Source organism: Schistocerca piceifrons, chromosome X, assembly GCF_021461385.2.
Source record: "Schistocerca piceifrons isolate TAMUIC-IGC-003096 chromosome X, iqSchPice1.1, whole genome shotgun sequence".
NCBI lineage: Eukaryota > Metazoa > Arthropoda > Insecta > Orthoptera > Acrididae > Schistocerca > Schistocerca piceifrons.
Window position 1 is genome coordinate 821871898 of NC_060149.1, and position 26387 is coordinate 821898284.

Here is a 26387-nt window from a genome sequence, read left to right on the forward strand (position 1 = left end):
ACAGGCTTTCTCGGGCACAGTCTATAAAGGAACAGATCAAAGATACAGGACGCATAAGTTCGACTTACTGATGTACAAAAATAATATTTCGTAACGAACAGCCTAAAATTGTACATAGAGCTGTCAGTGTGTTGTAGAACCATCCCGTTATAAAATAGCAGATAAAGCTTATCAGGAAGAGAGGACAAATATATATGCATCAGAATTAATGGCAGAAAGCTTACTGCATGCAGTAAGTCATCTTCATAACTAATGCTACATTAAAGGACACTAAATGTGCTTGCTTTCATTATTGGACACCAATTGTCACTGCTATCCATGTGGGAAACAGTTGCAGCAAAGATACAGCAATTTGAATCAGTGTGTCAAGCATAATGTACTGTATGTTATTAGTACACATTAAAAACTCAAAATTGAAAACCCAAATCCAGAACAAACAGAATGGCAAGGCATCAAATGTGTCTGCAGACTGTGGTGAAATCCAGGAAAAGGGGGAAAGAAAGTCTTTATTACATTTTGGGCATAAAATAACTAGAAATATAGCTCTGCCAGTCGGTACACAATTAGAATATAATCTGTGACTACATAACTAGCTACACGTGACAAATTGCCTTAGCTAGAAAGTGACATTTATGACTTAAAATAGCTTCCACTCAAGTCATAATAGTTATTGTAACATATGGTTTGCCAAATGACGCAAACATTAAAAACTCAATAATGTAAGAAAAGATAGATTGCTACTTATCATAAATATAGCACAGTAAGTTGCATACAGGAACCATTAAAAGCTTTTGGTCACACCCTCTGCTCGAAAAAAGAGAAACCCACCGACTCTGGCAGCTCAGGTTAGAATGTAGCTATCACATGGGATGGCAGCAGCAATCTGGAGGGGGGGGGGGGTGAGGGGGGGTGAAGGGGAAGGGATAACACTGTAGGAGCACTGTCTGGTGGAGCGTGCAGGAACTAGAAAGCCAACAGGTACTGTGTCAGGACGTTGTGGCGCAGGGAGGTGGGGAAAACTGAGCACAAAAGGAGAGGAGCAGGAAAGACGGGCAGGTGCATTGGCAGACTGTGTCAAAGAGTGTAGGAGACGGGGCTAAGTGGAGATACAGCACATGGAAAAAAGGGTTAAAAAAAAGACACCATACAGAAGTGGAGATACAGAAGTGTAGATCCAAAACTAAAAATTAAATCGCCTTCACCATTTTGCTTTGGCGGATAAACAGTAAAATGTGGCCGACAGCTCGTGCTTCATTTGCTAAAATGCCCGATAAACCACACAGCAAACCCAAGCAGGAACGTAAATGGTTAAAAAATAGGCATTTCGTCATGAAGCGGCATACATTTAAAATTTGAGCGCAATGTGTAAAAGGTGGTGTGGTAGCACCACTTATCAAATGACGATGGCTAAAAAGGCAGTGGCCAATATGCAGCCTAGTTAAAATGACCTCCTCCCGGCAGGAGGGCCGAGAGGTGGTCATCCAAGCCGCTGGGAGAGGCAGTAACACAGAGATCATCAGAGGGAATATAGGTGCTCGCGGGCTGACGTACAAGGACTGCAGCCTTGGCAGCAGCCTCGTTTCCTGCCAGACCGACATGACCAGAAACATCAGACCGGCTCCACCAAGAGTGAGCAAGTGACAGTTTTCCCAGACCCGCTGTACTAAGGGATGGGCAGTGTACAGCGCACACAGACTTTGAAGGGCGCTGAGTGAATCTGAGCAGAGGACACAATTGAAAAAGCTGTGTCACTGAATGTACTCCGTGGCCTGATACAGGGTGAAGAGCTCGGCTGACGAAGGCACACCCGGCTCCACCGTCAGTCCGAGAGCCATTCAGTGTATACAAAAGTACTATCGCAAAGTTCCGTGCAAAGGTCGTGAAACTGAAGGCGATAGACTGAGGCTTGAGCGAATGAAGGCCAAGGTTAACATGGGCTGCTTCACAAAGCCAAAGTGGTGAAGGGTTCACATCCACTGAAAAAGTTGCAGGTAGTGTGAAGTTAAGCCACCATAGCAAGTGCCGAAAGCGGACTCCAGGAGGTAACAGAGAAGAGGGACACACCTCGTACTGACAAAGGAATCATCGAAGGAGGAGGCATAGGATGGGTAGCCACGCACGGCAGACAAACGGCATGCATACCTGCTGAGGAGAAATTCACGGCATTAGGACAGTGGTAGTTCTTCTGCTTCAGCATACAGACTCCCAACCGGTTTATTGTAAAAGGTGCCCATCGCCAAACGGATGTCACGATGGTGGATAGTGTTGAAACGGGCTAAGAGGGATGGGTGTGCAGATGCATAAGCAAAGCACCTGTAGTCGAGTTTCGAACAAACACAAGGGACCGGTACAAATGAAGGAGGGTGGTTTGATTGGCACCCCAGGAAGTACCATTGAGGACATGTAGGACATTGAGGAACCGCATACAGCGGGCTGCCAGGTAAGACACATGGGAGGACCAAGAGCATTTCCTATCGATGATGAGCCGCAGGAATCTTGTAGTTTCAATGAATGGAAGGGCAACAGGCCCAAGATGTAAAGATGGTGGGAGAAACCACTTGCTTCGCCAGAAATTCATACAGACGGTTTTGTCAGTAGAAAAGCGAAAGCCGTTGTCGATGCTCCAGGAGTAAAGACGATCAAGACATCACTGAAGACACCGCTCCATGAAGAACTGCAATAGATGGCAAAATTGTAAACGGAAAGGGAGCCAGAGATGCCTGCCGGGAGACAGGACATTACAGGGTTAATGGTGATAGCAAAGAGGATGATACTCAGGATGGAACCCTGAGGTACACCGTTTCCCTGGATAAGTATGTCCAACAAGGCAGAACCCACACACACTTTGGAAACTCAATCTTTTAAAAATGCCTGCAGGGAACAGGGCAGGTGGCCACGGAAGCCCCATGTGTAAAGAGTACGGAGGATGCTAGTTCTCCAGCAGGTGTCATAGGCCTTCCCCAAATCAAAAAATACGGCCACAGCCTGGGATTTCCACTGAAAACCATTCATGACATGGGTGGACGAAGTAACGAGATGGTCAACTGCAGAATGCCGCACTCGAAATCCACACTGTATATTAATCAGTAAATTGCGAGGCTCCAGTCACCATACCAGCCGGGCATGAATGATAGGTTCCATCACCTTGCAAACACAGCTAGTATGCAAGATGGGGCAGTAGCTAGAAGGAAGGTTTCTGTCCTTACCAGGCTTACGTATGGGTATGACGGTGGCTTCACGCCAGTGTCCAGGAAATGTGCCCTCTGCCCAGATGCAGCTGTACGAGTTAAGCAGAAAGTGCTGCAACATCTGAATGTGGATAGCGTCTGGCCCTGGGGTAGAGGGTGGGTGGGTAGATTTGGGAAGAGACCAAACAGCGAGGTCATCGGTCTCATTGGATTACGGAAGGATGGGGAAGTAAGTTGCCATGCCCTGTGAAGAGGAACCATCCTGGCACTTGCATGAAGCAATTTAGGGGAATCACGGAAAACCTAAATCAGGATGACTGGACGCAGGATTAAACCGATGTCCTCCCGAATGCGTGTCCAGTGTGCTAACCACTGCGCTACCTCGCTCGGTCTGGGACGGAGGATCAGGATGAACTGAGAGCATGATCTAGCTCCCTCATAGTAAAGGCGGCATTGTAGAACTCGCGATTCGGAGAAGACAAGGGTATCACCTGAGCCTCCTTCACTAGTTTTCGATGGAGGAAGGCAGGATGACAGTGGGAAAAGCTCGAAACTTCTGCGAAGTGGTGGCCCAAGGTGATGGAGATACCAAGAGGGTCCACGATAACATCATCTGCTACTGTCACGACGGAAATTGGGGAATGGATCTTGGTCCCAGAGAGCCATCGGAGGTTGGTGCACACAACAGAGGAAGGGGTGGAACTGTTAAAAGAAATAGTGAATGAAATCCAGCTAGCTCTTTTGCTATCCTGAAGAACACAATGACACTTTGCACACATCTGTTTATAATGAATGCAGTTTGATATCATTGGATGAGAGCATGTCTCCGTGCACAAATTGCATCGCAGCATACCTCAGTCCACCAAGGACTGGGACACTACGTGGTAAAGAGGAAGTGCATGGAATGGAACTTTCTGCAGCAGTAAGGATAATGTTTGTGAGATAATCCACATGGACATGACAACTGGTGAAATCTTGTTCTCTGAAGGTTGCTAGGGAGGAGTAAAGCTGCCATTTTGGAGTGCACGCGGATGGGGTAGGAGTCAGCAAATGGATAGCACACGGGAAATGGTCGCTCTAGTAGGTGCCAGAAAGAACGAACCACTGAAGATGATGGGCAAGCTGAGCTGTGCAAAAGGATAGGTTCAAATGGGAGTAGATGTGCGAGGAATTGGAAAGGAAAGTGGGTGCTCCAGTGTTAAGGCAGAATAGGTTAAGTTGGTTAAGAAGATCAACCAAGAGGGTATCTCTGACAGGTCCTGGGAGAACCCCAAAGGGGATGATGTGCATTAAAGTTATAGACTAGCAAAAAAGGGAGAGACAGCTGCCCAATAAGCTGAAGGAAGTCTGCACTAGTGACATCAAATGACGGAGGGACATAAATGGTACAGAGGGAAAAAGTCACGTGGGGAAGGAAAAGGTGAACTGCAACAGCTTGAAGATGGGTAGTCACAGAGAGATGTGTTGACTGTGAATGTCATCCCGTATGAGCAACATGATGTTCCCATGAAATGGAATGCCGACCTCAGGGCGAAGGTCAAAATGAATCGGTAAGTAAAGTGAAAGCTCAAAGTGGTCGTGAGGGCACACTTTTGTTTCCTGAAGGCCGAGTACAAGAGTATGCTGTGATGCTAAAAGCAGATGTAAATCCTTTTTGTGGGACCGAAGGCTGCGAATGTTCTATTGGAGGACAGTCATGATGAAGAGATGTAGGGGTGTCAACTCAGTGGCTGCTAAGTGACAGCCAGTGTAGAGTCACTACTACAGGAGGATCCCGCTCCATGGGGTTCACAGAAGCATCAGCTTGCTTGTGCAGTCTGTCCGTGGAGTCCAATGCTGAAAAATGGTTGGTGGTGGTCACTGGTGATACGGAGGCCGGCTGGGCACGTGGCAACACCATCGAAGAGGATCTTTGAGTCAGAGGAGGAGAAGATCATTTGCCTTTGGTGGACTTCTACGAGCCTTTCCGGTTAGAGGAAGACTCAGGTGTTGTTTGGCTGTAGGGGCGGAGGAAGTCTACAAAGGAGTACTCGTTCTGTCCTTTCTGGCCTACTGGTTGTGTAGCTAGTGGCTTTGCCCTTGTGGCGAGAAGTTGACGGTTTGTTGCACAGCTGGATGGGGGGATGGCGATGCTACCTTGACACTGGGTGATTTTACAACCTCAGAGCTGCATTTGGGGTCACATGTCTGTGCGGCCATGTCTTTCATGGAGCGAGGGGAAACAAGAACAGAACTATAGGTGCCAGAAGCAGGAACACAGGATTTGCTACTAGCCAGTAACTTGCACGCTTGCTGGGTACGGCACTTTTTCCTTCACCCAGATCTCTTGGACAGCCTGCTCATCAAGATACACGGGACAATCCCAAGAGGAGGTGGCATGGCCATTATTGCTGTTGATACAGCAGGGAGGAGGAGGTGGACAATCGCCCTTGTGTGCATCCATACCACATGTTACACATTTAGCTGGTTGAAACAATGACACTGGAAGCAGCGCATCGGGTTCAGAATGTATGGCCGGATTGTGTCAATTTCACAGCCCGCTTTAATGTTGGATGGCAGCACCACTCTATCAAAGGTGAGGAAAGAGTGCGGGTGGGCACTAAGGAGGAATCTACCTTTTTCATTACATGATGGATGGCAACAACACACTGATCAGAGAGGTAAGATTGGATTTCGGCCTCAGACTGTCAAGCAGCCTGGTGTAAATTACACCACAGGAATAATTCAAAGTCCTATGAGCCTCGACATGAACAGGGTAGTTGGGGAGAAGTGAGGCGACAAGCAGTTGTTGTGCTTGAGAATCAGAAGTAGTCCCCAAAAGCAAAGTGGTATTCCATAAATGAGAACAGGATTTCACAGGGCCGGCAATTGAATCAACACCTTTATGAATAATAAACGGACTGACTGTGGCAATGGACTGACCGTCTTCAGCACGTGAGACCACGACGAACCGTGGTGCAGTGGGAAAGTTCTTTGAGTCATTAACCTCTTTACGTTTGCGTTTCGTAGACGTTGATTGGTAAGACAGTTGACTCATTGCAACAAAATCCCCATGATCGCCAGCATCTCTGATACCGCTCTCCTTCCAACTGGAGCCCCCTTCAGAAGGGGGAGCACCCACCTTAGGTGGTTGTTCACACCTCAGGCCCCATCTCCCGAACACCTGACAGAGGGAGCAATCGGCAAATTGGGGAAGGTTGCAGCTCAGGCAATCACCCCTCCCTGGGCCTGGCTTGTACCAGAGGGCACGTGCGAACCCTACCTGTCGACCAGGGGCTGGGAATTAAGCATTACCGAATCACCTGTTACACGTACAATGCGTGTGCCAGCCTTCAGGAACCCACAGGGAGGAAGAAGAAAAGGAGGAATCTCAAACGCCGAAGCGGAGGAACGAGAGGAGAAGGGAAACAAAGAAAGGAAAAGGGAGCGAAAAACAACGATATGACTGTTCTTACATCAGCGACAGACAATGCAGAACGTTCCCAATGGCATCCCAGACACGTTCCCCAAGGGAGGGGAAAAAGAATAGCAAGAGGATAGACATGCAGCATGGAAGTGAAAAAATGCTGCCCGTGGTTGCAAAGCATGAATCCGCCAAAGAGTGGCCAGCCTCCTGGGGGGATAGGACAGGGGGATGGACACTGTTGGGTGAGAGTGGGCAGTATGTTACCGTATGTTGAAGCCAGGAACATTACAGAGGTGGAAACTCTGTTGTAACAGGATGTACAAGCAGACATGAGGGGAGGGGGGGGGGGGAATCCGCATATTTCCTAGATTTCCCAGTTAAAAATACACTTTTTCCCGGGTGGAAATACGCTATATCCCTGGTGAAAGTACATTTTTCCTGTAGTAAGTGACAATATACTTTCCCCACAGAGCTGTAAGATTTATCAATCCTTTGAATGGTGAAGGTTTTATGCAACAGCATAGAACTTCCCGGCACTTTAGGAAATGAAACCCAGCAAAAAACAGTGTGTTTCAGAAAGATCTTTGATGTGTGGAAACATTTACACAGCATATTTTTTACATTACAAAAATACAAAAAGGTATTCCACCAAACACAGCAACAGGAACTCCACCAAATACAGCACAGTAGCTGCCGAAGCACTAAAATCGAGACTGCGATGAGCTTTTGTAAGTCAATCACGGCTCATGTCACATGATCTCACCATCCAATGAGAGCAGATATTCAGAGCATAGAACATTTGATGAAGTCACCCAGTAGTAATATCACTATTAAGTAGCATGAACACACGAACAGTTAAAAGTCAATAGTTTAAATTAATATACATACAGCATATCTGCAAGAAAAGCTAATCTTTCACATGTAACATTGGTCATCAAAACTTTTTGCTCTTTTTTCTGAGGGTGTGATTAGGCAGGTTCCTAAGAACACAGATTAAATTGCAGCAGCTAAGTATTTCTGACAAGCATGATTATATACTTCACTGCTCTGCACCAAACATTTCGTGGATTACTGAGCTGAATGCATGTTCTGTTGAGAACTTTGAGTTTTCCATAGAAGCACTATTTATGTGCACAACTTGTCAAGAATTCACTTTGCACTTTTTTTGAAGGATGATTGTATCTTTTGCCATCATTGCTGCATAATTTGTAATCTATGAAAGAGCTAAAATAAATATGAAAAAGTAGTCTTGAGACTTGGTCTCTTTTAGTATGTGTGCGCATGCAAAATATTGAATGATGACATAAATGGCTGGTCTTCTGAAACTGAAACTTTTCTAAGTGGTTGGTCCTCAAAGTGTGAGATTCAAACACTTTGCAATTTAAGAAATTCATCCCAGATTCTCACACGTAACGTAATTCATGCTGTGTAAATGGAAATTTACTTTGAAAGTAATGCTTCTCAAATCATCATTCACAATATTTTCCTATGACCTATTAGAAATACAAACAGTTGTGACGTCATGCTCATTGAAACAAGGCCCATTGGAAAGACGCCTTGAAAGCAGTTTGTTGTTACAAGTATTGCATAATCTTTGACACATTCTGCTGTTGGCAGACTCTGCAGATTCTTGTGTGTGCATTGTTTTGTTTTACTGCTGCAGTATTATTCTGCAGTAGTGGGCTAAGGTAAAATTCTTTGTTAGAGTTATCTGTTCTTCTAGTCAAAATCACAAAAATTTTGTTGGAAACTAAAATAATGAAAAATTCCCTGAAGTCTAAAAAATTCCAGAGTTTTTCTCGGATTTCTCCCAGATGAAAAAATTCCCAGGTTTATCCCAGACTTCCCAGTTGTCCCAGGGTGTATACACCCAGTGTAAGGATAACACCCATCTGCGCAGTTCAGAAAAGCTGGTGGTGGCAAGGAGGATCCAGATAGCTCAAATAGTGAAGCAGCCATGAAAATCAAGAATGTTATGTTGAGCAGCATGTTTTACCACAGGATGGACTACTTTGCTCTTGACCACAGTTTGGCAGTGACTGTTCATCCTGGTGGAGGAGGAGTAGTAGAGAGTTGTCTGGGCACACGACACCAATGTATTCAGCACCCGCTCAGTAACATGTGTCAAGAAAATACTCAGAATAGTAAGGTAAAACAGAACCTAATACACAGCTAACAAGCTTGGAAAAATATGTGCCTACCCACACCGAAGCGTGGGACGAAGCATGTCACCAGCAGTAAAACATGGACAACACAGGAAGAAAGTGGTAGAGGGAGCTAAAACAATATAGCAGAGGGAAGTGGCTGGCTGACCGAAAGGAAAAAGGGAGAAGCCAGCCACTGTGCAATACACTAAAACCTCCAGCCTAAAAGTTTAGGCCAGAGTCCAGATGCATCACAAAACTTTAAAACCCTAGACACACACGTCTCATCATTAGATAAAAGACAAGGCAGATCCCCATCAACTTGTGCTTCTGCCCTTGCATCACAGTATAAAATGCAGTCTGTTAAAATGTGCCGCACAGAAATGAGCACACCACAAGCATCGCAAAACGGGGGATCCTCCCGCTGTAATAGAAAGCTGTGTGTGTGAGAACAGTGCCCAATCCGAAGACGCGTGAGGGTCACTTCTTCCCGCCTGAGCAGGAGGAATGCCATGGCTGAGTTGTTGACTTCACCAACCACAGTTTATTGGCTGTCACTGCCAGTCAATCTTCCTCCCACAACTCCAAGCACTTCTTGTGGAGTGCAGAAATGACAGACTACAAGGGAATAGGACACTGGACCACATCCTGCTCTCTGCAGGCATCCTTGGCAGCCTGATCGGCCTGTTCATTGCCCCATATTCCTACATGATCAGGCACCCAGCAGAAAGACACCTCCTTACCCCGTTGTTGGAGTAGGTAGAGTTGGTCATATATCAGCTGGACCATCTCCTCAGTTGGGTACAGATTCTGCAATGATTGTAAGGCACTAAGAGAATCGGAGCAGAGGAGATATAGATTGCCCTGAACACGATTTATCTGCTCCAGTGCCTTCACAATTGCGTGGAGCTCCGCTGCGAAAACTGTATATTAATCAGGGAGGCAAATCCGGATAACATGATCAGGGAACACAACAGAACAGCCAAGGAAATTCCCTTGTTTGGAGCCATCAGTGTAAACGACGGTAAAACCTTGATGCACATCTAAAATGTTAAAAAACAGAAATTGGAATGTAAAATCTGGTGTACTATCTTTCTTAAAATTAGTCAAATCTAAATTAAGTCTGGGTCTCCGGAGTAGCCAAGGTGGAAATCTGCTCCAACCGCGACATAAAACTTGAAGACCAGCCACATCCATTGCAGAGAGTCAATCCTGTGCGCGAATCCCATAGGGCCGCGTCGCTCGTTGCCGGTTATGAAATAGCCGTGCCAGAGGAAGCTGAGCAACGGTATGGTATGCAGGTGTGTATGGTGTGGACAAAGTTTTATATGCCTGGCACACCATAAGTAGCCGTCGCCGCATATGAAGTGGCGGCTCACCAGCCTCTATGCAGAGGCTTGGTATGGGGCTAGTCCTGAATGCCCCAGTGGCCAACCGAAGCCCTTCATGGTGCACAACGTCCAACATCTTGATGTAAGAAGGCCTCGCACACCCATACACCATGCACCCATAATCGAGCCGAGATCGCACAAACGCCCTGTAAAACTGGAGCAGACAATTCCTGTTGGCTCCCAATGTACTGTGGCTAAGACATTTTAAAATACTTAAAGCCTTGAGTGACCATAATTTCAGGTTTTTAAGATGAGGTAACCACGTAAGCTTAGAGTCAGAAATGAGCCCCAGAAATCTCACCGTGTCTTTAAAAGCAAGGACAGTGTCCTTCATCCTCAACCCAGGAAAGGTTAAAATCGAACGAGAATGGTGAAAAAGAACACACACATGGACTTCTCGGTGGAAAACTTAAAACCACTCTTCTGACCCAGTCATCCAAACGTCTAAGAGTAAGTTGCAACTGACGTGTTGTTGTTGCAAGGCTTGAAGAAGAGCAAAACAAAGAAATCATCCACAAACAAGGAACACTGAACAGGACTTTTCACTATGGAGGTAGTGCTATTAATAGCGATGGCAAAGACAGTCACACTTAAGGTACTATTTCGCTGCAACTGCCCACCGTAGCGGCGGACAGTAGCGGCGGGCAGTAACTGCCAGCCGTAACTGCCGACCGTCACTGCCTGTGTATTTTGTTGAGACCGCCGACCGCAGCGGCCATGCCACTCAGTGAGTTACCTCTGTGAAAGGAACACGCATGCGAGTTCTCAACATGGATGCCAATACCATTCTAGGTTTTTTGGTGGACGAGGAAAAAGAAGAGGAAATTATAGCAATGCTTACAAGATCTTGTCCCCAAAGCATTTTCCAAACATGGAAAAGTGAAGGAATTCATGTTAACTTAGTAACCGGTCACTTGCGAAATGATGAAGAAGGGGTCAGAAATTTCTTTAGACTTAACCCATCTCAGTTTGACTTTGTTTTAAGTCTGGTGAAAGGAGGAACAGCTACCAGTGCAGTGCAAACTCCAGCAGAAGCCGACAAAACCATGGCAGTGACTTTACGGTAAGCAGCTGTATAAAAACATACGTATTCATCAACAATGGTTTAAAAGGGATACTTTTGTATCTCTGTGAAATAACATAAATTTCTATTAAAATAATAGGTTTATTTGGAAACGACTCAGGGCCTATACAGTTTGTTGTTTATTTTCACATTATCTTCACACTGAGTTTACATTATGATTAGCAATTATTTTCAAAAGTAGTATCACCTGCTGGTGGTTCAACGTTTATTAATGGGGTGAAAGTGTACATATCATCTTCAACTGATGAAGTTTGTTCGAATGGGGATGAAAGGGGAGCCGAGCCAGAAAGACTGATGCTGACAGGTAGTGGCACATGAGATGATTCTGAAGAACTGTCAAGTCCCGTAACATAGCTTAAAATGTCAATTTTCGCTTTATTAATGAAGTGACGTGGTAGTTTCCTAATGGACGCTGTGATGCTTCCCATGAACAGCCCCACATCATCTTCCAGCTGCCGATTATTAGTCAAGTGCTGCAGCAATTCCAATCATTGATGGCCCCTTTGGTTGACTGAATCCCAGTGTGTTTTCCTCGATCTGCGAGCTGAGATGGAAGAGTTGGCAGCAGGTGCGTCACTAGAGGACAAGGAAGCAATGGTTGTGGAGTGTCAGGCCCTGTTTCATTGGCATTTTGTCCATCTTCATCAGATAGCAGTCCTTCAACACTTGTTGGCTCCTTTAGCGGAACACTACAAAAAGATGACTGCTCCCTTTCTTCATCTCTCAAAAAACCTTGTCTGTTGTACAACGCTCATTTTGTTGTTGAACTTGGTGCTGCAGAACTTGTTTGCAATTGTTCTTTACGAACTGTTTTCCAGTAGTTATCTCTGATGCCTTTCCATCTATTCTTACACTGGTTACTTAAAACGGAACAATATTTGTTTAGCTGTGTAATTAGGACAAGACATATTATTTATGTTTCATGTATTAATAATAATTATGGTTTGTGTTACAGGTTTCTAGCTACAGGGGAGAGTTTCGTCTCCCTTGGATATTGTTTCCGGATATCACCAAGCTATGTGAGCATCATAGTTCGTGAAACAGTAGAAGCTATGTGCCAACACTTGGCACCTGTCTTCCTGCCTCCTCCATCTCGAGAATCTTTCAGGGAAGGTGAGAAAGAATTCTACACTTTTTGGGGTTTCCCTAACTGCTGTGCTGCGATTGATGAGAAACATATAAGGATATGGTGTCCCGGAAAAAGTGGTTCCCTTTTCTGGAATTAAAAAGGGTACTTCTCAATAGTACTTTTGGCATTGGTTGATGCGAACTGTAAATTCGTTGCGATAGACGTAGGTTCATATGGGAAGGAAGGAGACAGTGGCATATTTAGTAAGTCAGCAATGGGGAAAATGATCATGAAAGGAGACGTGTTTCCAGCAGATGAAGAGCCTCCATTAACTGACATCAGGATGCCATTTGTTATAGTAGGCGACGAGGCATTCCGCTTGCGGAAGCACATTCTCAAGCCTTACACTCGCTCGTCTGCCCAGCAAGATAAATCAAAAGCGACCTTCAACTATAAATTGTCACGAGCGCGCCGAGTTTCTGAAAACGCTTTTGGACTTTTGTGTCAGGTATTTTGAGTGTTCTACACAAATCTTAATCTACAACCTAACACATGTGATAAACTTGTTACAGCTTGTTGCTGTCTACACAATCTCCTCAGGGACGACTATTTAGAAAAAAAGAGGATGACCTTTTTATGAACTTCACCATGACGTGACTTTACCACAGAACATTATTCCCCTGCCCCGAACAGGGGGATTCTACCAAGCTGAAGGTTGAAATGGTTCAAATGGCTCTGAACACTATGGGACTTTAACTTCTGTGGTCATCAGTCCCCCAGAACTTAGAACTACTTAAACCTAACTAACCTAAGGACATCACACACATCCATGCCCGAGGCAGGATTCAAAACTGTGACCGTAGCGGTCGCGCGGCTCCAGACTGTAGCGTCTGGAACCGCTCGGCCACTCCGGCCGGCCAAGCTGAAGGCTTTCAGGTATGAGATACATTTAAGAATTACTTCTGTGAACCTACAAATCAATGATTACAACCTGGAAAAGAACTAAGGCTCAAATAAAGGAAATAAATTATTGTTACTACTCGTAATTATTGTTGTAATCGTTTGGTGACAGAAAGAATCGAAGCATTGTTGTAGCCTCCATCTTGTACAATTTGTCACAGTATGAAAAAAACAAATAAATGATTGTGTATATGCAAAACACTAACCATATTTTTTCACTGCTTCTCCTATCTTCTTCCACACCTTATCCTTTGCCATCACATTTCTGAAATCTGTATGCTTATGATCATACAGTATAGAGTATCTGCTAACATACTCCACTAACTGTTCGTCGTCGTCATCATGAAAACCTTTATTCGATATAGTGCGTCGTTAATTTCTGCAGTCGTCACAAACCTGGCAGTCGCGGCCCAACTGCTTGACTGCTTCTGCAGCAGCCGACACGCGGCAGTCGCGATGAAGTCACATCCGCTGACTGCCGAGCTGTTACAACGACATATGTTCCGTTGCTTTGCCTGAGAGCAGTAGTCAACTGCCCGCAGTCACTGCCGGCCGCTACGGCTGGCAGTTGCAGCGAAATAGTACCTTTAAAACGTTACCCCTTCTCCTGCTCAAAGCAGTCAGACACGACATCACCAATTTGGTACCTAAAATATTGTGGTGAGAGGAAAGACGGAATAAAAAGAGGAAGACAACCACAAAAACCCCATTCATGAAGCTGCTCCAGGATGAGACGCCTCCAAGTAGTATCATAGGCCTTTTCCATGTCAAAAAATACACCTAGAAGGTGATGACGGCGTAGGAAAGCTTGTTGTATAGCCGCCTCCAGGAGGGTAAGGTTGTCGAAGGTGGAACGAAACCTCCTGAACCCACACAGAAAGCGACTAAGGAGTTGCCGTGATTCTAACATCCAGACCAGGTGGCGGTTGACCATCTGCTCCAAGGTCTTTCCCATGCAACTAATGAGGGCAACACTACGGTAGCTACTTGGGCTCATGCAGTCTTTCCCAGGTTTTAAAAAAGGAATTAAAACTGCCTAACGCCACGAGTCAGGAAAGTGACCTGACACCCAAATGGCATTAAAAAGTGTGAGGAGGATTTCTTTGTTGCACCTTGTAAGGTGCCGTAGCATACTGTAATGGATCCTGTCGGGACCAGGGGATGTGTCACGAGCTGCAGACAATGCAGAATCCAGCTCCCACATAGAAAATGGGCAGTTGTAAACTTCGTTAGACGTGGACTGAAAGTCCAGACTAAACCTCTCGGCAACAACTCTATGGTGATGGAAACCTGGATCCTGACTGGTTGTTGCAGTAAACATGGCAAAATACGCTGCCATAGTCTGGGCAATGTCTCGCGAATCCATGTGGAGAGTGCTGTTATTCATTACAGAAGCCATGGGGCACCTCCCTCCTCTCCCAGAAATTCTCCTGATGGTCTCTCGCACAATGGAACTTTTGGTGAAACGATTAATGGTATTCAGGAACTGTTGCCACGACCTCTTCTTGCTCTCTCGAATAATGCGGCAACATTTTGCCCACGCCACCTGAAAGGCTGCAAGATTCTCAGCAGTCAGCCGACACTGGAACCTACGCAGAGCCGCATGCCCGGTCCTGATTGCAGAGCAGCATTTGGCACTCCACCAAGGGACAGGTTGCCTCTTCCGGTGGCCTGTGGACTGTGAAATGGATGCTGCAGCAGTGTGGTGGACCATTTTGGTAATATGATCCACCCACACCTCAACATTCGCACAGTGTTCGAACTGGGCCAACTGGCTATAAAGTGTCCAGTCGGCCCCACTGAGCACCCATCATGGTGGTCTCCTTTCGGGGCCCACGCCATCTGGCAGATGAATCCAGATTGGGAAGTGATCACTGCCGTGCAAGTCAGCGACCACTTCCCATTGAGCAGTGGCAGCAAGAGCTGGAGAGCTAAGTGAGAGATCAATGGCAGAGAACGACCCAGTTGCTGTGCAGAAGTGAGTGCTCTGTCCTGCATTGAGCAAGTAGGCACAGGATGACAGGAGAAGCCTCTCAATTGCTCTACCCCTGGGACAGGTAATTGCAGAGCCCCAAAGCACAATGTAGGCATTAAAATCACCACAAAGAATCAACGGCTGGGGGAGCTGTGTAAGAAGGTCGGTGAGGGCCTCTTCATCAAGTGCATCATGTGGGGGCAAGTAAAGAGAACATACAGTCAATGGATGACGCATGTGCACGGACACAGCAACAGCTTGTAAACTCGTCGTAAGCGAGAGAGGCGAGGAATGGTAGTCCGTCCTGACAAAAATACCTATACCCCCCTGTAGCTCTCTCCCCGCGCAGGTCGTTCTTTTTGTGGAGTGTATAGCCTCGTAGCCCATGGGAGTAAGATGAATGGAAATAAGTCTCCTGGAGACAGAAACACAGTGGTCTACCCTGAGAGAGTAGACGAAGTTCCTCCACATGCGTCCTGAACCTCTGCAAGTTCCACTGAAGTATGGGAGCCATCTATGACGGGGGTAGCACATTCATCCTGTCTCTCCGACATGGTGGGGAGACTTCAGCAGGTGGAGGGGCAGCCATGGGGCGAGATGATTGCCCAACACATACGTCGTACTCCATCAGCTCTGAGGAAGAGTCAGAAGAAGCTGCACGTAAAACGACATCTGCATGATCAGAAGGTTTACCACGTCATTTGACCCGCTGTTGCTGCTGTATAGGACCTTTCTGCAGTTTGGTGGGCTTCGGGGAAGCCGACATGGGAGTGGTGATGGCCATAGTGGGCTTCGGAACAGCCTCAGCTGTTGGAGGCGCCAGGGGCTGGCCCAAGTTCGCTAATGTACCTTGTCTGCCGGTCGAGTAGGGGCTACAGGCTCTGAAACACTGGCTGTGTTGCAAGTGCACTAACAGCTGGAGGTGTTAGTGCCAACACTCACCACCTCTGTCTGCATAGAGGCATCGGCTTTTGGAGTAAGCTTTTGAACCATGGATGCGAAAGATGTAGCAAATGTGGGAGGTTGCATCGACTTGTAGATCTTTTTGGCCTCACTATAGGGGATATACTTGGTTGTTTTTATTTCCTGGACTTTGCATTCCTCTAAAAATATTAGGCAGTCCCTACACTATACAGGGTGGTTTCCAGAGCAATTGATACATTTGGCTCGAGATGAGCAACTAACTCCTTCATGAGCAGCCTTACCACAGTTGCCGCAAGTCGCTTCACCTTTACACCCTAAGGTGGTATGCCCAAAACGCTGGCATTTAAAACAGTGCATTGGAGTTGGGAAATAAGGCCTCACACTAAGGCGAAGGAAGTCAGCTTTAACATGTTCAGGGAGTTTCGTGCTACTGAAGGTCAGAATAAAGGAGTTGGATTTTACAAGATTGCCATCAACCCTCTTCATGATATGTTGTACATCAACGATACCTACCAGAGCCCACTCACATTGCAGTTCTTCCTTGGGAATGTCAACTAGATCCTGGCATGTCACAACACCTTTGCTATAATTCAAGGTGCTGTGTAGTTCAGTATCTATGGCATACTCCCCAAGGCATTTAGCAGATTGGAGGTTAGTTACTTGCTGGGAAGTGGAAGTTTCCACTAGCAAGGTTCCATTATGCAAGCGCTTCACTGATTTTAAGGAGCCACAGGTTCCCTCCAAACCCTTTTGTATGTAGAAGGGCGAAACATTCTCAAAACTACCCTCCTTCAGTTTCACAATAAGAAACACGTTCCGATTACCAGAATGCATTCTGTTATCAAAAACTTTACTTGTTAAAGAAGTGCCGGAGTCAGGGGGACTGACTGCACGAGCCCTCTTGAGAGACTGGGTGTTAGAACCTTCCAGCAGCCCACCCTTTCATATGAGAAGAGGAAAAGAGGATTTCGAAGGATCCATCTCGGTCCCACGAGCAGCTAGGGAACTAGAAGTCCACCTAGACAGAGCCCCGCATTCCTAGATAAGCCTTATACAACTGATGTGCGACAGGTTCCCCAGAGGTTGCCCGCCGACGACTGTTCCACCTCGAGAGCTTAGCAGCACGCAGCACACCTTGAGATTAAGGGGTTGTTTGTAGAGGTTTATTCCATCCTCATGATCCGGGCGGTCAAGCCAAGATCCCCATTCCCTGAGACACACAATGTTCCACCACCGCGCCGCACGGTGGTCGCTGAAGTATGCCCAGATCTTACGGTGACAGGGGACTGGCGGCGCTTACCAGTACCCAGCTCAGGAAACCCGGGGTCGCCAAGCCCATACCCGGCACCTGAATACCAATATGAAACACAAAAAGCTGTGCCATGATTGCAGCACAGTTGCTAAATGACATGGCGGCTTCCACAGGTGGTCCGGCCTCTGATGGAGGAGGATAAGCCTGTGACGCCTGGAATGGGAAGTACTGGGTGGGTGTATTGGACAGGTCTTGCACCTAGGTCTTCCATAGGGATATGTTCCTCATGGCAAGAGGTTGCGATTGTGAGTGGCATGCGGATGGACTAGGAGGTTATGGAGGTTGGACGAGTGACTGACCACCACTTTAGGAGGATTGGGATGGATATTGGGTAGGATGTCCTCATTTCAGGGCATAACAATAGGTAATCAAAGCCCTGGCTAAGGATGTCGTTCCGCTGTTCCAGTCTTGGATGGTACTGGATGGCGAAGGGGCACTCCTTTGGGGCTGGCTCTTGGGGATGGTGGTAGGATTGAGGGTGTGAGGGGAAATGGCACAGGAGATCTGTTCACAGACTAGTTCGGGGAACAGTACCTGTCTGTGAAAGCCTTTGTGAGACCCTCAGCATACAGGGCAGGTTGGCATAGGAGGCTGCCATGCAGGTGCCCATGGCTGTGCTGTGAGTGTGTTTATGTACCTTCACTTCAAAGTAGTAGTTGTGGCTTAGGATAAAGTTAGTAAGTAACCTCTCTCCCATCCACTTCACCTTGTGCTTCTCAACCCAGTGTGCCACCTTCCTAGATATTGACCTCCTGCTCTCCACTGGCCCCATCTGCACCTCTGTTCACATTAAACCCACCAACAGTACTTGCATTTTGACAGCTGTCATTCTTTTCACACCAAACAATTTCTCCCATACAGTGTGGCCACCTGGGGATGACATACCTGCAGTGACAAGAACTCACTTGCCCATTATGCTGAGGGTCGCACCAAGCCCTTCACAGACAGGCACAGTATCCCCAGACCTAGCCCACAAACAGATCTCCTGTGCCATTTCCCCTCACACCCCCCAAGAACCAGTCACAAAGGAGTGCCCGCTTCATCACAACAATACCACTCCAGACTGGAACAACAGGACCACATCGTTCTACATGGCTTTGATTACCTATCTTCATGCCTTGAAATGAGGGACGTCCTACCCAATATCTTCCCATCCCTCCTAAAATGGTGTTCTGTTGCCCAGCTAACCTCCACAACATCCTGGTCCATCCCTGTGCACTTCCAATCCTAATCCCTTGCTGCAAGGATTATATCCCTATGGAAGACTCAGGGGCAATACCTGCTTAATCCACCCATCCAGTATTTCCTATTCCAGTCATCATCACAGGTTTATCTTACCTTATCTGGGGCCAGGCCTCATCATTTACCACCTCTGCTGAAATCATCCCACAGCTTTTTATATTGGTATGAGTACCAACCAACTGTCCACTAAGACGAATGGCCACTGCCAAACTATGGTCAACAGCATAGCAGACCATCCTGTGGTATGACATGCAGCTGAACATAACATCCTTTATTTCAATGGCTGCTTCACTACCTGAACCATCTGGATTCTCCTCTCCATCACCAGCTTCTCTCAATTGCACAGATGGGAGTATCCTTAGAACACTTTGCTCCCATAATTATCCCAGCCTCAACCTACAGTCACATACCGTCCCCACACCCTCCACCCAACAGTTTCCACGTCTTGACACTGTATATGTTGGCATTCTAGTCCCTGCAAACTCCACCAGATAGTGTTTCCATCAGTCATCACAAGAGAAAGTTTGTGGTCATGTGCATGATTGTGCTTGCTTTTGTGTGTGTGTGTGTGTGTGTGTGTGTGTGTGTGTGTGTGTGTGTGTGTTTTTCTGACCAATGCTGTGGCCAAAAGTTTACGTGTAAGTGTCTGTTAACTGTGGCTGTCTGCAACTTAGTGTGTTATCTTTACAGTAAGTAGCAATCTATCTTTTCCTACTCTGTTGATATTCCCACCTGGAGTTTCCATTGTTTGAAACATAAAGTTGCACAACAAAATATGAATGTAAAGATATTTTAAGAAAAAGTGACAAAAGTTGTTTGCTATAGCAAGAAATTACATGTTGAAAAGAAAAATTAATCAGTTTATAATTTAGCATGTTGCACCTAAGGTCACTGAACGTAAGTGGGAAGGCCGGTGATGCTAGCAGCTAACACTTTAAATGATGCATCAAGTAAAGAATATTACATCCTAAATTATATGGTTGTCAATATTTAAAACATGAAGGCAGATAATAAATATATCTATTTAGAAAAGCAGATGAAAATTCCCTTCACACCTTGGTAGATGACAGTCTCCACTCCTTCCCAGCTAACTACGTAAGTTTCCACAGATGTGGCTTCAATTCAAAGAAACAGTATCAGCAGCAAATTATACCAATAAAATCGATAAAATATTGTACTGATCCCCTTTGGTACAAAAGACAGGTCACAACACTGTTGCAAAAGCAACAAAAAAGGCATGCCAAATTGAACAGAACACAAAAGCTCCAATGTTTTGCTGAAGCTCAAGACTTCGTGTAGACACAAATGTGAGATGCTTTTAATAGTGTTAAATGTATTTTCAATTGCAAATATGGACAACCGTCAGCTGTAGAATGGAATGACGACACTGAAAATTTGTACCGTACCAGACTCAGACCTCGATTTCCCCCTGATCGTGAGCAGTCGCATTACCAGTTGGCTGTCCATGCATGACTCTCGGGCAGACCCAAACTTCCATGTGTCTTCAACCGTACGTCTGCAGCCTGTACTCATACACCCATTATGTGTATTTATATACAAGTGAGACATTTTACTTAAAAGTCACTTGCCCAGTGTCAACAGATAAAATACAGTATTGCAGTGCCGATTTTATTCTGAATTACAATGCAAAGTTCCTTTGAACATGCATGCAAGTCTAAAAGAACTTTGCTTCGTAGTTCAGAATAAAACAGGCACTGCAATATTGTATTTATCAACTGACACCGGGCAAGTAACTTTCAAGCAAAATAAATACATGTCCAAAGGAAATTTGCATCGTAATCCACAACAAAAAAAGGCACTGTAAAATTGTGTCATTTTTGATAGCTTCCACAACAAAACTCTGACTCAAAATCTGACAGAAAATCTAAAGAGATTATGGCTGTGCATAAAGAACACCAATAACAAGACCATCAATACCTTCACTGCACAACACCAGTGGTAATATTACCGATGACAGCACCACTAAAGCAGAGTTCTAAAATAATTTCCTGAAATTCCTTCACCACGTAAGGTAAAGTAAATATTCCAGAGTGCAAATCAAGAACAGCTGTGAACAAGAGTAAGTCAGAAGCAGATATCCTCAGCCTAGCAAAGCAGCTTAAATCATTTGCAAAAGGTAAGTCTTACAGTATACCAATTAGGTTCCTTTCAGAGTACCTGATACAATATCTCCATACTTAAGAATCATGCACAACCACTCACTCAACGAACGATCCATACCAAAAGACTGAGAAGTTGCACAGGTCACAAAAATGCACAAGAAAGGAAATAAGAGTAATCCAGTGAATTATAGACACGTAAAACTGACAAATTTGCAGCAGGTTTTTGGAATATACACTGTGTTCGAACATTATGAATTACCTTGACGGTAATGGTCTATTGACTAAGTCAGCACAGATTCAGAAAATATCATTACTGTAGAACACTATCAACTCTTTACTCAAACCAAGTAATTACTGCTATCGACATGTGTTCTAAACTGATTCCCTATTTCTAGATTTCCTGAAGGCTTTGAGACTGTTCCTCACAAGAGACTTCAAATCAAACTTCATGCCTAGAGAGTATTCTTCTGCAATCCGACTGGATGTGCGATTTCCTGCCAGGAAGGTCACAGTATGTAGTAACAAATGGAAAATCATCAAGTAAAACAGAAGTGATATCTGGTGTTCCCCAAGGAAGTGTTATAGGCCCTCTGCTATTCCTGATCCATATAAACCATTTAGGAGACAATCTGAGCAGTCCTCTCCGATTGTTTGCAGATGCTGCTGCCATTTGATGCAGCAGATCTACTACAGACTATTTACAATATCCTTGTACATCCTTTGTGCAAGTATTGTTGTACAACATGGAATCCTTACAGGATGAGATAGAGGGAAAAAATTGAAGTAGTCCAAGACGGGCAGCCCAGTTTGTATTACCGCGAAATAATAAGGGAGAGATTTTCACACATATGATAATCGAGTTGGGGTGGCAGGCATAAAAACAAAGACTTTTTCACAAACTTCCTCCTCTGAATGTGAAAATACTTTATTATTGCCACTCTATAGTGGGAGAAATGATCACCGTAATAAAATAAAGAGAAATCAGAGATGTATGGAAGGATTTTAGTGTTCATTTCTCCCACATGCTGTTAAAGGGTGGAATGATACAGAAATAGTCTGAAGGTGTTTTAGAGCCCCCCTTAGTTTGCCACACCAAAAATTAGTGACAGAGTGTAACTTATGATGGTAAAATGTGTAATATGTAAAATGAAAGTTATTTTATTCTCATATTATGGTCTGTGAACATATTATGTAAAAGTTTTACTAACGGCTAAAAATGGGGTTATATGGGAGCTGCGGTACACCAATTAAAAATCACAGCAAGCTGAAAGCTTAAGGTAATCAGTAAAATTAAAATATTTGAAAGATTAAAAAAAATTGTATGCTACAGCAAACATGACAAGGTGTAATTCTAGCATAGTGACAGCATACACGATAAAACGATGGACAGTTAATCTCAAAGCCTGGTCTGAGATAGTCTAACATAAAATGTTCTACAAGTGGCAAACAAACAAGATGAGGGGACGGCTCTGTCAGATGGCACATAAACACACAACATTTTTGTAACAAATGACAAGCATAAAGATATATTAAGAAAAGTCACGTAAGTAGTTGGCTACTGCAAAGGAATGAAATGTTGAAAAGAAAGAACATAACATAGCCTGAGGCGACGATCAGTTTATAATATAGCATCATGGAGCTCCCGCTATCTTACATAAAAGGTGCTACTAGCAACTAAAATATGCTGGATGATGCATCAAGTAAAATATATACGAAAGCCTAAATTATAAAGTTGCCAATATTTAAAAGCAGAGAGAGGTAGTTCACTACTGCAAAAGTTAATGATAGGGTTAACATTCACATGACGGTAAAATCCATAATATACTAAAATAATAGCCAGTTACTTCTAATTATTTTGCGTTCAGAATGTAATAAATGCTACCTTCCCCCATTTTCTTGTATTCACTGCACTCTATACACACATTTGATGCCCTGACACACTGTTTGTTCTGGATCTGGTTTTTACAATTCTACAATAGCATACAGTACATTATGTCCCTGACACATCTGTAGATCTATGGACACACTGATTGCTGTAACTGTTTCCTGTGTGCCCAGAAGTGACAGTTGGTGTACAACAATGAGAACAAGCACATATTGTGTCCTGTATCATGGCACTAGTTATGAACCTGACTATTAATGCACACAGTAATCTTTCTGTTTTCAATTCTGACGCATCCACATGATGTGCTCACTTCCTGATCAGCTATATCCACCATTTTATAACAAGATAAGTGCACAACACATGAGCACCTGTAAGTACAATTTTAGGTGGCCATTATAAAATATAATTTTTGTATGTCAGTACGCCAAACTTATGGGTCACGTACCTTTGATCTGCTTCTTTGTAGACTGCTCTTGAAAATAGCCGACAAGGCCAATCGTGGAAGATGTAAAAAAGTGAATATCTGATGAAAACAGCCAAGCTGGAAAACTTCAAAATGTCTTTCAACAGATATATGGCTGTGGTACCTCACATGAAGAATTTAGTTGCAAAAACATGAGCTCATGGAAACTGTCTCCACCCCCTTGTATGGATGGCGACTTGGAACTTATACCATACTTAGGCTCGGACCACACACACACACACACACACACACACACACACACACACACACACACACACACACACACAAAATGTTTCCACAACAGGAGATATACTACAGTAAGACATAGAATCATGCTGCCATGCAGCTGGCTGTGGAATGGCATGAAGAGAGAAATATAAAGTCATCTGCTGAGCTTATAAAAAATGGTTTTATGGAAATTTAGTTAGTTTCTCATAAAAAATTTTACTTTTCAGGTAAAAAAATTGAAAGCGACTGGTCTTTGAATTCATGTATGTTTTCTGCTAGGCAAGCTCCCACACTCAATTATGAGGAGACTATTCAACTAAAAAAAGAAAAAACTTCTTTGGCATATGGTAGTCTCACATCGTAGCTTGATAATGAAGTAGCTCTCTCTCCTTTACTGCTCATAGTAATTACAGTCCTTCAAAATTAAGTAACTGACTGCACATACTTCGGAAAGTTTGCAGTTGCTGACATGTTTATATTTTATACCCATTTATATTTTGTTTATATTTTACACCTATTTATATTTTGTACATTTTAGATCACACAAATCATAGCTAACACACTGAAATTGTTTAGCTTATGAAGTCAGTTACAGTCACACTCTACATTAACATTGCATTAAGAGTTATTTTCATTTTAAAGAGAAAGACTACAGATCCAGTGGGAGAGTTGTCTATATACCGCAAGTCTCCTTTTTTGTTGTCTGAACTAACAGTTTCATCTACTAACTGTTACTGTTAAAGTTTTACAAAATGTAAGTATAGGCAACCTGACAACAATTTACCTTGCAACTAAATGACGACAGGAATACAAATAAAATTACAAGAAATATACTTTATTTTTAACATGTTTTCTTAAATTGGAGACACTTTGCTATATAAGCCACACATACAGAGATGGCCACCAACATGGACACACATTTGCTGTGAAAGGATTTGAGTCTGCCATAAACTTTGATGAAAAAAGAAGAAATGTGTCAGCAGTAAGCAATGGAAGTGAAGCTGGTAAAATGCTTTGGTAGGATAGCAAAATCTGAGGTGTTACATAACATAAGGTAGAATATGAGTTGTCATAAGCATTTCCTTTTATATGTACTAGTTTGGTAATTTGATTTCTCTACTTTGATTGTTATTTTCAGTAACTGTACCAGTAAATTCATCTGAAACATAACAGAATGAACTAATCTGTCACTATCCACAAATCCAATTTAGAGTAATGCTTACTGAATCGTGGTTTGTTTATGTTATATGTTTACTGATCGAAGTGTCACTCTTTCGAATAATGTAACTGTCCATGTTGCTCATGTGGCTTAATTCATCTGATATAAAGGAATCTTAGGTTGTTACTGCCGCTTGTTCATGTCATAAACATATGAACAGTACCCTATGTCAAACCCTGTAAGAACCTTTAATGCATGCTGGCACCTACGTTTCATTCTTTCTGGTCATTCCTTGTATTTGTTGTACATAATTCCAATATAATAAATAACTAATTACACATTTATTTTTATACCAAAAAGACTTGTTTCCCAGTAGCCAACCATCACTCAGTCACGCTGGGAATACTTCAAGAAATCACATAACTGTGAATGATCATATACACTGATCTCTCTCGTCTTAGTTACAAGTTTACAAAAAAAAAAAAATATCACCAGATACCATCATAGCTGCAACTGAATTAGTCTGTCTTACAGATTGTGTCAGAAGGAGGAAGATGGAAAATGTGAACAATAGAGAAATTTAGGAGTTTCTTGAAATTTGTAGCTGTAGATGATTTTCTGAATCAAAATGCTGAATACATTTGGGGACACTAACTCAATAATTTTGTTGCAGTACTAATTGATCCTGTGACCAGAATATCATTGGAATAATGAAGAGCTGGAAAAGAAATACCAACAGATTTTCCCGCTCTACTTTATGGGTCTGTGAAGTCTGGAAATAATTCACAATAAATGTCATACCACGTATTTAATGTTTCTATGCACGTCTTTATCAGTCCTCACGCCCCAAATACAAAGCCTTTTTCTAGCTTCATTACTAAATTTTTTGTGTCCATTTTCTCTACATCTATAGGAAACATTGTGTACAATACTTGTAGATAAACATAGTACAGAGAATGCAACACTGCCTGCTGTCAGCTGGCCATTCCACTCTTCGCACTGACTGCCTATTGTCAACTGGTCCCGCATCCTCTTCAGACATCAGCTGTGGTGAGCATGTGGCTTGCTGGTTGAATCTCTTGGCCCATAGCACTTGCGGCTGCTGTCATTCGATTTCTGTCACATTATGGGTGACTGGGCTGGAACTCGTGTGCCACAGCAGTGCGACCATTTACCGAACAGTTGCCATTTCACAAATAATCCATTTGTGTACAACCAACTTTAACAAGCCTCCTCATATACAGCTCATGCTTGTTTCAGTGCTACACAGTGCTTTAGCAAATACAATTTAAATTTGAATTCTCTGTTCGAATTTAGGGATTAATATAGATTAGAGACCCAAAGCATAGCGACACTGGTGAGGATAAACAGTAATTATTTTCAATTTTATTGCCACTGTCTACTGGAGCACAACATTGTCACTGGGTTCTTTCTACTTTTAGTTCACCTTGCTCAATACTGTTGAACCCATTTCTGTTACTTCCATTAAAAGTCAATCAGTTTGAACACTGCCTACAGAAATGGGCTGGAGTAATAACTCCAGTGATAATGTAAGACCGATATTCCAATAAATAGGAAGAATAATTGTCAGTAGTGGCCCCATTTCCCCTCTCCACAGTGATCATTGGCTACCAGTGGAACAGCAGCGTCTCATGTGTGTCAGAACTATTAATCTGTAATTTGAGAGCAGGATTCTGACTAGCAGAAACAATACATCCTGGAACAAGTAGCACTACCTATGTTACGAAGCCACTGACACTTAGTACAGCATACTATTACATTCACTGACATAAATGAGTATAGTAGTCACTGGATGTTTGATATTTAAAGGTGA

At 43.9% G+C, this 26387-nt stretch overlaps 1 protein-coding gene across 1 annotated transcript in view; it reads right to left on the reverse strand.

Annotated features, from left to right (window-relative positions):
* Positions 1–26387, reverse strand: part of LOC124722897 (trafficking protein particle complex subunit 10) — a 166905-nt gene that overhangs the window by 63548 nt on the left and 76970 nt on the right. The window lies entirely within an intron of this gene.